Source organism: Lynx canadensis, chromosome D3, assembly GCF_007474595.2.
Source record: "Lynx canadensis isolate LIC74 chromosome D3, mLynCan4.pri.v2, whole genome shotgun sequence".
Lineage (NCBI taxonomy): Eukaryota > Metazoa > Chordata > Mammalia > Carnivora > Felidae > Lynx > Lynx canadensis.
In genome coordinates this window covers 80,975,347-80,987,719 of record NC_044314.2, presented here as the reverse complement: position 1 = coordinate 80,987,719, position 12,373 = coordinate 80,975,347, and the positions used below count along the sequence as shown (strand labels likewise).

Here is a 12,373-nt window from a genome sequence, read left to right as displayed (position 1 = left end):
TCTAAGCCAGGGATGCTCATTTTGCAAGCTGTAATGCTGGCTTTCTTGCTTGGCATGTGGGTATGCAATCCTTTAGCAGAGATCTCAGAAACAGAAGCACCGCAGAGTCTCTTCTACTTAGGTGTTTTTCTTCTGTAAGTATGGTGAAGCACTTGGTTATGGCTTGGCAAGAAAACAAAGAACCACAGCCATTTCTTCCATGGTGATTATCTGCTTTCCTCCTATCCAAGTTGTGCCCCACTTCTGTTTCCATGCTGTTTTGTGTACATTGTGTTTCAATGTCAAATTACAGGGTAATCCTTCTGCAGACATGTTAAATGGCAATTGAACTCAACTCATAGAATACCAAAAATGCACACAATTCAACTGAAGTGACAAGAATACAGACAGCTATGACCAAGTTCACTCGTGTGCAAGCATATGACAACTGTATCATACCTGCCATCTGGCCAATTCTGAGATGCCATCATTTGTAAGGAATATCCCTGATTTTAAAAATATAAAAATGTGGGAGAAAATGCACATTTTGAAATTGACAAAATACAGTAATCTCTAACATTATTCAACGAAATGACACATATTTTGTAAGAAAACCTGTCAGAAAGTTGGATGTAATTCTTCTACAAAGGTTCTACCTACCAGTAAAAGAGCTACATAGCAATTCTTTATTCAATATTCAGGCAATTCTGCAAGTGGCTTGCTTTTGCCTCTGTAATTTCCATACCATCAAGGAGGACGGAAACAATTCAAGCCTTCACGGAACTCATTACAGGTTAGATGGGTTAGTAAATGGCAATAGTTTCTGCTGGCCACAATGTAACTCCCTGTGGGCAGAGTCAATCTGGAGCATTGTTGCATTAAAAAAAAAAAAAAAAAAAAAAAAAAAAAAAAAAAAAAATCACTGGCTTCAACTGCTTTTATTTTGAAAATGAATTTCCACAACAATCTTCCTTGTTCACAGTGTAGAAAATCATTTTCAAAGCAACCCAATCTGTTTCCCTAAGATTATAAATGAAGTTGCCTTTAGGGTTAAAGACTACATGAGTCCATTAAAATTAGGAAATAGGTAATATCCAACAAGGTGAAAGTACTCAAGAAGCAAAACTCAAAAAGTTATGTCCACAGTTTATCCCCCAGCACACAGGCTTAATTGTATTCTTCAGGCAGAATAGACAGACAGACAGACAGACAGACAGATAATTTCCACTGAAAAACTCTAGTGTTTGCTAACAGCAATAGTACCAGTAACTACGATTAGAATCACTACCACCACCACCACATTTGAATACCAGATGTAGTATATCATTTAATTATTGTAATATTTGTATGAGACAGATGGTACATGCCAACTTTTATACATGAAGAAGCTGAGGCACGATGAAAATGTCACCTACAGAAGGTCACACAACCAATCGAGAGCAGAGCTGGGATTAAGCCTAGGTATATCTGATCACAAGGCCAGAACATTTATTACCATATATTGACTCACATGCTGTCCCATTTCCTCAGTTCTTTCCTCAATTTCAAAGTCCAGATGCAAGCTGTAATTGATGGGTCTATTTAATGTTTCTTTATCCTCTAAGAGCTGTTATTAAGTTGAAGGTGTTCTTAAACCCGGTAATGCATAGAATGAAAGCAATGGAACAGGTGACAGGTACAGGATCACATCAAACACTGTATGTGGCCTTCGACTGACACACATCCTCACTTAATAAATAACCACTTAAAAAAATAAATATCACTTTAAATATATTCACACCCTTATATAGGTCTTGAAGGTCAGAATTCAAAAGAATAATTTATTCAATAACACACACACAAGACGAATTTAGAGTTAATGAACAGATAAAAATCAAGGCTTTAGATAGTAGAATATGAAAGACAAACAGATAAAATATCTCTGACTAAGGGGGACAGAGTGTAAAGTTGGCTTCAAAACCCTTGCCCTTCTCTGAAGTAAAAGCCACAAATTCTATTTGCTGACTTCATTCCAGCACAAGCAAACAAGGAGTTAGGGGGTAAAGGAGAAGCAGCACAGAGGCAAGACCACTCAGGTACAAAGGCAAAAGGCAAAAAGCTAATGAATCCTGAGAGCCTAACTCTGTGTTAACCCATCTCCTGGAGTTCCCACTACAGATCAGATTTCTTTGTCAGGCAATGTCAACAAAAGGTTATTATCACTAATACAAAAATCAGCCATGGAAACTACTGATCCTTGCTTCTGTAACTATCTAGTTCCAAATGATAGTCATAAATGACTTAGTGATTTTCGACTGCTAATCAGTTTCTATGTGATCAGTGATTTCCTACGCACTGAGAGAAAAACATGAGAACAAAATCGCTATGGATGAAGTACAGCTGACCCTGAATAATGATGCAAGGGTCAGGGGCTCCCCCTCCCCGCCCCATGTAGTTGAAAATCCATGTATGACTCTGACCCCCCCAAAACTTAAGCACCAATAGCTCACCGTTGACCAGAAGCCTTACCAATAACATGAACAGTCAATTAACATATTTTGTATGTTTTGTGTATTATGTACCATATTCTTACAATAAAGTGAGAGAGAAGAAAATGTTAAGAATATCATAAGAGAAAACACATTTACATTACTGTATTTATAAAATGTTAATAATAATCAATAATAATAATAATAATAATACTACAGGTGAAAGTGAACTGCAGAGTTCAAACCAGTGTTGCTCAAGGGTCAACTGCTGTATTTTTACACAGTTTCGTAACCAACTTACCTCTGTAGGAGGGAGCTGTCTCAAATGTCATGCTCAGCAGTGACATAGCAGAGAGTTAGCAAAGTTATACCAAGTACCTCAGAGAAGGCTGGGACCAAATTAGTGAAGTCACTGAGTACCGTGCCCTGACCCCGAAAGAGTACAGAAATTAGTTGCTAATACGGGTAAGTATGAGAACAAAGTTTCTTTTCACTCAAGAGACAGGTGGAAAGGACTCAGCAACTGTCACTATCAACTTTTACACTCTTCCATCTCCCTGATCTCAACTACAACTAATCCAAAAAACAAACTTCACTTTCTCTCTCACACACACAAGCACAGAGAGAGACAGAGACGGAGACACAGAGCCTCCAAGACTAAGACGGAAAGTACTTCCATCTGGTGTTTTGTACTGTAGGTTGCGGGAGGAAATCAGACCTTTTGCTGAGGAAGGTTCTTCCACCGCCTGACAGACACCTGGGACTACGAGGGCGGGAGAGCCGGGTATACTGCGGGACTATGTCCCTGGTTCTCCATCATTTCGGGGTCACCAATCCATAGCATAAATAAATCTAATGAAAGTTATTATAGCCTCTTTCTCTTAAGAACTTCCATACACAATACTAACATGAATCACTACTAACTGTGCTTTGGCCTGGAATCCCTCCCTCATCCCACTCTATCCTGTCCTCCTCTAATTTAGTTCTGTCCATCTTTGGTGTCCCAGATCAGCTCACACAGCACTCTAACACCTACATATCGGCCCTTGCATCACCAAGTTGTAATGATTCTTTCCATGGTTCTTTTTTCCCCCAAGAATCTATGAGAAATCTGAGGAAAGACATGGTAGTTATCTTATTTACTGGCCATAGTCAACAAACATTTAAATGCCTGCTCTGGGGGCGCCTGGGTGGCGCAGTCGGTTAAGCGTCCGACTTCAGCCAGGTCACGATCTCACGGTCCGTGAGTTCGAGCCCCGCGTCAGGCTCTGGGCTGATGGCTCAGAGCCTGGAGCCTGTTTCCGATTCTGTGTCTCCCTCTCTCTCTGCCCCTCCCCCGTTCATGCTCTGTCTCTCTCTGTCCCAAAAATAAATAAACGTTGAAAAAAAAAATCTTTAAATGCCTGCTCTGTAATATGCTTTATATTCTGTTCCAAACTAGTTAAGTGCTCAATAAATACCTGAGAAATGAATGCAATACACTAAGAAGCATTTTCCTATCATAACCTAACAGTGTTATTCTTCATGTTTGCAACCATTAATCATGGGGAGCCCCAAACTATTACTTGAATTTTCTTGTGTGTATATGTTCCTGCTAGTGAGACACTCAATGTTGGAGGAGGGGGAAATCTACACATTTCACTTTGTTTCATAGCCCATCAGCCTCACTCCAGACTAAAATCATAGGAGATACTCAACATGTAAGGCATCACATAGATGATTTTAAAGCAGCTTAGGAAGACTAGCACAACTGCCCATATGCTTTAGTTATACTTGAAGAACAGAATTAAGTCTTTTTAAGAGAGAAATTCTAAAATACAAAAACTAAAGAATATCAGAAATATAATTTCTCCTTTTTATATTCTAGCAACCTTTTTTGAATTATTTTTGAGGGACAAAAAAATTTACACTTAACTTGACAAATAAACCTTCACACACACAAGAATGTCAGTTAACCCTAGCTGTTCACTCAGTAACCCCAGTCATTATTACTGAGATTTTCAAAATTCTCTTACTGTTAAGATAGGACCTAATTCAGTCAAGTATCATAATATTATCTTTCAAGGTCACAATGTGATGCCAGATTTATAAAATGTTCTTTAAGCAATTCTAGGAAAGCATTCCTCTTTATTTATTTATTTTTTTAACTTTATTTATTTTGAGAGAGAGCAAGCAAGCAGGAGCGGGAGAGGGGCAGAGAGAGAAAGGAACAGACGATCCCAAAGCAAGCTCTGTGCTGACAGCAGAAAGCCCAGTGCAGGGCTCGAACTCACAAGCCGTGACATCCTGACCTGGGCGCCAAAGTCGGACATTTAACCAATGGAGCCACCCTGAAGCCCTGAAAGTACTTCTCTTTAGAAAGTAATTCCCAGCCCCCTACTATTTACCAAAAATCAATGTTTCCAGAAGAAACAGCTACTAAAAAATGAAAATGAAATCACGTTGTGTTTGTATGTGTGCATATGTGTCCATGTGTATGTGTGTGCACACACACTTCTGTGCTATGCCACATGGCTCTAAATAATAAAGTACAGAGACTAACTGGACTCCAAAGTTGGCAAGACCCAATTTCTTTTTTTTTTTTTTTAATTTTTTTTAACATTTATTTATTACTGAGAGACAGAGAAAGAGCATGAGCAGGGGAAGGGCCGAGAGATGGGGAGACACAGAATCCGAAGCAGGCTCCAGGCTCCAAGCTGTCAGCACAGAGCCCGACGTGGGGCTTGAACTCACAAACCACAAGATCATGACCTGAGTCGAAGTCGGACGCTTAACCAACAGAGCCACCCGGGCACCCCAAGACCCAATTTCTAATCGCAAAACCATGGCAGACCTGAAATAAGATTATAAGAGCCACAGCAGCAGCAGCCACAGCCTAACTCAGCAAACTATTTCCCAAATGGAACTGTTGGAAGGTTTAGAAGGGAGCCCCCACTGGCTCTGGCTCCTTCAGCACACCTGAAACTATGCAGGAGCCACAGTTTTCAAAGATTAAAAAGTTCAAGGATGGGGTGCCTGGGTAGCTCAGTCCATGAAGCATCCAACTCTTAATTTCAGCTCAGGTCTTGATCTCAGGGTCATGAGTTCAAGCCCCACACTGGGCTCTGCGCTGGGCACAGAGCTTACTTTAAAAACAAAAAAAGCTACCACACCCGGAATCAAAGTGCACTTTAGTGTTATCATCTAGTTACACAGCTGCTCAGATAGACTAAATTTTATATAATTTCATAAAAGAAATTCCTTACCAGCATCAAAGCCTTTATTTACTTCACCACTCCAATCTATATCACACATATACGCAAAAAAGTCCCCTTCCTAGCAACTAGTCTCCTTCCTAGAAATTGCTCCCAGTTCCCAACCAAATAAAAGAAATTCACATAATTTAGAAGCTGAGGAAATCTTTTTCAACTGATCCCTTCTGTCTTCATTATTTCAGGTTCCTACTGTGTCCTAGTGGGTAGCTGGCTCCTCTGGCCAAGCACACCCTATCTTTCCCATCCTCTCCAAAATCTCTGTAAAAGTTAGGCATTTCATAGGCCTAGCCCCACCTGAAATAATTTTTTAAAAAGTCTTAATACATTCTCTGTCCTAAAAGTATTAAATAGATCAACTGATTGGTCTCAGGGTGAATGTGTTTCTCTCTAGACATTTACAAACAGATACATGCTTTTACTCACTTGTGTCTGTCATGTCTATAGCAATTCTTCCTTTAAAAGCATATGGCCCTTAGATCTAAAGACTCCTTTTCCTACTTCCTTTAGAGAACTGCACACTGCCACAACTCAATAAAATAGGAATTTATTGATTACTCATTTCCTGCTCTGTTACCACACTATACCCAAGGACTCTCAATATTGCAAATTCTACCACCATTTCTTCATCTAGGCCTGTACCCAACACCATGCTCCAGTGAATATATTTATTATGTTGAAACCTTAGAATCAGCATATCCAAGGACAGTGCTCATGTACCCTCTGATAATTACCTCTACTAAATCACAATACCACAGGACATTGAAAGCTAGTAATATACAAATATAATGCTATTGCTATCACAATTATAATCCAACTTCCTTCACGTTATTTTTACTGTACTTTTCTAAATGACTATCTTCACTCTAAACAAAACCTGGTAAACCAAAAAGCCTGGGTCAAAGGCAATTCTAGAAGGTAGTTATAAACTACCTTGGGGTGACTATGGTGGCAATCCATTAGGAAAACAGCACCAGTGGACTACTCTGAAGGGACATTAGGTTTTACAAATGTCAAATAAGTCTCCCTAAGTAAGTATGGACAGGATAGAGCTTAACAGCCTCAAAAGACCCATGTGATCTATTGTGTGCAAAGCAATGATTTGCACTTTAGAGAAAAAAAGTACCTTTCCATCAAAATCAGCTTATGAGTTTGATTCTAAAAACTTAAGACAATTAAAATTAAAATATACTACCACATTTGATAGCATTATGCCAGACATTTTAAGCATTTCTAGAAGCTACAAAAGTAAGATTTTTTTAAGTCTCATATATGATGCAAATCACTAAATACTGAACTGGGTAAGCAGTACTAAAACTGAGTAAGATGAATGGCACACATTTCCTGGCTTTTTTTTTTAACAGCTCTTCAACCCAATGTTTGACTTCATTCAGATAGCGTCAGGTAAGATGGATGTACCGTACTATGAAAGCGATACCAATTACAATAACATAAGAGTAACAGCCACTAAATCTGCAATATTAAAAATGCCAAATGAAGAAACTACTGGAAAAGATTGCAGGTTCTAGTTTTCCATAATCTCTTCACAGTCAACGTCTTTCTCCATAAGTGAGGAGTGTAAAGCAGCCTAAACTTGAAATACAAAATGTAACCTTTGAGAAGTTCACTGTCTGTACATAATAAAATCTCACTAAACTCCAAAGACCGATGAAAAACAATCTGAACAAGGACATTATCAAAAAGGACAGAAAATCAGCAGAGATTCTATATAAGTAAAAACAAAATTAATTCCAGGTATGTTGCCAAAAAGGGATAATCGATCATTAGGAAAACAATAAGCACACTTACTGTCTCAGAGGAGAGAAAAAAATATTCATGACCGGATCCTCTAAAACTGTACGACCTCAAAGGACCAACACTTTCAGATACTGAAATTTTGACTAAAAAAAATCACAACTGAAGAATATACCAAAAGGCAATATGATTCAAAGTTTAACAAAATGTGTATAAATACACGCATAATTGTGTTTTAGAAACATATCTGTATTTCAGTAATGGAACCGACGCCAGTTTGGAGGACAGATTAAAAGAAAGGAAAAGACTTCAATTAATAGGTATGGTAGCTTGCTATGTTTTTCTGAAAAGATTGTATCCTTTTCCCAAATATGCACTGTCCCATTAACATCAAGTTTGGCCATATGACTGGGGTACGTCCTACAGATGGATAATAAATACTTTCTCATTCATTTGACTTTCAGCTTGGTGGCACATTTCTCAGCCAATGCAACGTGAGCAGAAATGGCATACACCACCCCTACACAGAGTCTTAAATGGGCTATTACATATTTTGCCATTGCTCTTTGCGCTCCATCAGGAGCCCAGCAAGTCTTTGACAGGACTGTCCCATCGGCATGATTCCCAACTGGAAGGAAGAGAATACAAGGAGGGTTCCCAGTAAAGGACTCACAATGGACAAGCAGTATGAGCAAGAAATAAATGTCAACTGATGTAAGAGAGTACGCTCTTTCAGGTTTTCTGTTACTGCACCATAACGGAGCCTAACCTGACTACAGAATTTTGCCACTGCAAAATTTCATGAAACACTTACATGATCTTCAAGTAAGCCAATGGCAGTCAAAATGAAGAGAATGGGACTGACTAGAGGGATAACTGGAAGGGGGGGCAGGGGGTATCCAATATTATATGATAAGAACCACAAACCACCCAAACAAAAACTCAGGGTACAAGGATATGAAACAGGGCACCACATGGAAGTAGGATTGGATGAATTATAAATGAATCTCAAAGAGTAAGATTTTTTTCAACGATTACGGGGAGACAGATTTCTGCTCAGCATAGGAGACTTTCTGACAATGAACTTTCTAGCATCTAACTAACTGAACTTTCTAACATCCCTCTGAAGATGAAAAGAAGTCCTTTGGAAAGCTGGGTTCACATAACTAGAGGTTTTCAAGGAAAGGATGGCTGACTACATAAAAAGGATATTTTAGAATGGGATTCTAGAATTATCTGAGCAAACAGGCTAACAGACTTTTAATGCTGTGTCCAACTCTGAAAACAGTAGTACTGATCATTCTATTTGCTAATATTAACAGCAGTTAGCCATTTATTGAGCTCTCATAATGAGAAAGGTACTATGCTGAGCAAAACAATCCTTCACCATCTTATACGTAAAGAACAAGGGCCCTGCAAGCTTGTCATTTGCCATATATTAATTCACTTGGCAGAACAGAGATATGAAATATCTTCCATCTCTAAAGACAATGAAGAAATGGACTTACAGCAATGTATGTCCCTGCAAAGATAGGTTATATTATAGCCAGATATGTTAGCTTCTATCTGACACCTTGAAGGAAAACGTTCTTGAGTAAGCAACAGTGAAGTTTGTTGTTTTAGTTTTTTTTTTTTTTAAGAAATAGATGACACTAGCTAGACACATACAATGCAATGCGCACAAACATTGAAGAGCTACAGGAGGAATGAGTATGATAAAATGAGTGAGGAATGAGGAAAGGTAAAATATGTGAAGTCATATTACCTTAGAATTTAAAACATTCTACACAGCATCAATACAGTATTACCTCAGCACCAATCAATAGCAATTAAAATGAAATTATCTTATTCTGTGTGAAGTTTACAATGTTACCTTAATTTCTTCAGTGAAATTATTTTTAATAATTACTGCAGAAACTCATCGTTCTGTATACACCAGCCAACTGCTGCCTTTTGGAAAAAAGATCAATCTGTATGACTCCCACTTAGCTATAAGTAAGATCTTCTCAAAGTAGTTAATGGAATTCTTTTTTTAATTAAACAAATCGGTACACTTAAAAATACAAAAAGCAGAAATAATAAATCACTAGTGCAAGCTCTGTGAACATGTGAACTAAGAAAAAATTCATTGGGGAAGCACAAATACCCTACAGGTGATACATTCCTTGATGATCTACTTCAATAACCTCAATTCTGGCTTTCATGCTAGAAATTCAAAACGTCCACAGTGGGAAACCCAGTCCATACCTATCTGAATAGAAGTGAAAAGACATGACAGAAAATTGCCAGGAATGAGATAGTAAAACTGCATTTCAATACATTTAGGTTGTAAACAGATAAGCAAGTTAAAGCAAATGGTCTAAGTTAGGGATGAACAAAAAGGCAAGCATGTGTTAGCCAACCCAGTTTCTGTTGACAATGGATAAAGAGAGCTAAAAGCCACCATTTATTTATTTATTTTTTTTTTAATTTTTTTTTTTTTTAACGTTTTTATTTTTGAGACAGAGAGAGACAGAGAGAGACAGATCATGAATGGGGGAGGGTCAGAGAGAGGGAAACACAGAATCTGAAACAGGCTCCAGGCTCTGAGCTGTCAGCACAGAGCCCGACGCGGGGCTCGAACTCACGGACCGTGAGATCATGACCTGAGCCGAGTCGGCTGCTCAACCGACTGAGCCACCCAGGCGCCCTAAAAGCCACCATTTAAAACGTGTCCTTGCTTCATGAGCAGGGTAATTCTCACTCATACAATAGTTACTTAAAGTTTGGTGAAAAGAGAACATTATTTTGAAAGATAAAAGAATTATAACAGTTTTTCAAAAAAAATCTCAACTTGTCCATTCTAATTGTAGAAAGGGAGCTAAACAGCTTCATTATTAATTATTTTCTAAAACAAACACTTTTATTTCAAATAAAGTCTTACAAGAGGATTAACATCAAAATATGCAAAATAATAAACCTATGGGGAAACCAATTATTGAACAGTAACAATAAGCCAAGTATTATGCGGCACACATCATATACATCATCTAACAAAAACTCAAGGTGCAGAGTATCCTATACTTAATTTAAAGGGTGTTTACTAAGGCTTAGTGAGGTTAGGGTAACTGCCCAAGTAACAGAATGTGAAATCAAACCAAAGTCTAACCCAAAGTCATTTAGAACTATCCAAAGCTTTATTGTATCCAGTATGTCACAATGAACTTTCCTGTTTTATTATTTTATTTGCGGGGGGGGGGGGGCAGAGAGAGATGGAGACAGAATCCGAAGCAGGCTCCAGGCTCCGAGCCGTCAGCACAGGGCCCAACACGGGGCTTGAACTCATAGATTACGAGCTCATGACCTGAGTGGAACTCAGACACCCAGCCAATTGAGCCACCCAGGAGCCCCACTGAACCCAATGAACTTTCCTATCAAATAATAATTCAATTTGACCTGGAGTTCAGTTTTTATCACAAATTTAGAATTCATGAGCAAGAATAAATGAATTATCTGCATTTCTCTTCTCTCCCAGTTTTTCTGTTCTTCTCATTTTCTCCCAACCATTTAAAACACAAAGACTGAAAAATTACAAATTAATTTTTCTAAAAAAAACTAAATTAGGATATTAAAATAACAGAGCGAGCTATTCTTTTAAAGTATGTATTTTATTCCATATACATTAAAAACATACATTTAAAAGACTGTTTAAAGATGCATTAATTATAATACAGATAGTAAGAGCTTCACTACAGCGTATTTCAGAAACAGTAAAGTTTCCACATTTTCCTGAAGGGACTTTGTGTGTGTGTTTGTTTTGTTTTGCAGTGGGAGAGAGAATTACCAAATACTTTAATTATTTAGGAGCATTCAACTCTCAAAAATCAATGCTTCAAAAATATACTACTGCCTTAGTAACAGATGGCTGGCCTCTAGGCCCACTCCAAAGCACAGAGGTAGGAACTGAAGTTCAGAATGAAAAAGAGATAAACTTGGTGGGAAAGGTCTTTCTGAGTGACCTAAACGGTGACAACTTATCGACCCCAGCTTAGAACCCTAAGCACTGACAACTGTGGTGACACTACCCTAACCAGCAGCTTGTATAAGGAACTGAATAGTACCAGAACGTCCCTTCAGCTCTGATCATCTGACAGTACTACATAAAGACTCAGGAAGAGAAGTGAAAAAGTTTTCCTATGGAAGTTCTTAATTAACCCATTCTTTGTCATCTATTTTTCCCCTTAAGACACTATCCTGAGCCCAGAACATACTGTTATGCCGTAAAGTAAGGAGGTGCTTGAACAATGACAACAGGTCAAAAAGCTATAAAAGCCATCATGAAGGGGCTTCCCCTGGCCAAATCTGGAAGGACTTACACATCTAAATAAACAATGATAGTAATGAATTATAATCCATGGAATAAAACAGAAATCCATTCCTCCAAATTTATATAGCTAAAAAGGGAGATAAAAACATAAGAACACATGTACATATAAGAAAATGAAAAGCTCTTCCTTACAAAAGAATGTCCAATAATAAAAGTAGAAGGAATGGTGGCATTTGAATTAACACTACAGCTGTAACAGTACTAGCCAATTTAGACAACAGAAGATAAAACACAAGACCAAACGTGATAACAGGATAAGTACACAATCTCATTGTATGTGGCCACAAATTACTTATTACAAAATTAACAATGATCGCAGTTAACAAGTACTTACTAATACACAGTGTAGAAATGTGATGGAACACCACCTCAAACAAGTTGATCAACAATGTTAATACCACTGGCCTTGAAATCACAGACCTCCTGCTTTGATATACTGGGGACATGACATCATGTCTACACTATCACTACAAAATGCATAACCTAAATATAATCATGAAGAAACTATCTCAAATTGAGGGACATTATATAAAATATATGACCTGAACTCATTC

At 38.1% G+C, this 12,373-nt stretch overlaps 1 protein-coding gene across 2 annotated transcripts in view; it reads right to left on the bottom strand.

The window, feature by feature from the left end:
* Positions 1–12,373, bottom strand: part of MED13L (mediator complex subunit 13L) — a 304,666-nt gene that overhangs the window by 132,943 nt on the left and 159,350 nt on the right. The gene's annotated exons all lie outside the window — the stretch shown is intronic.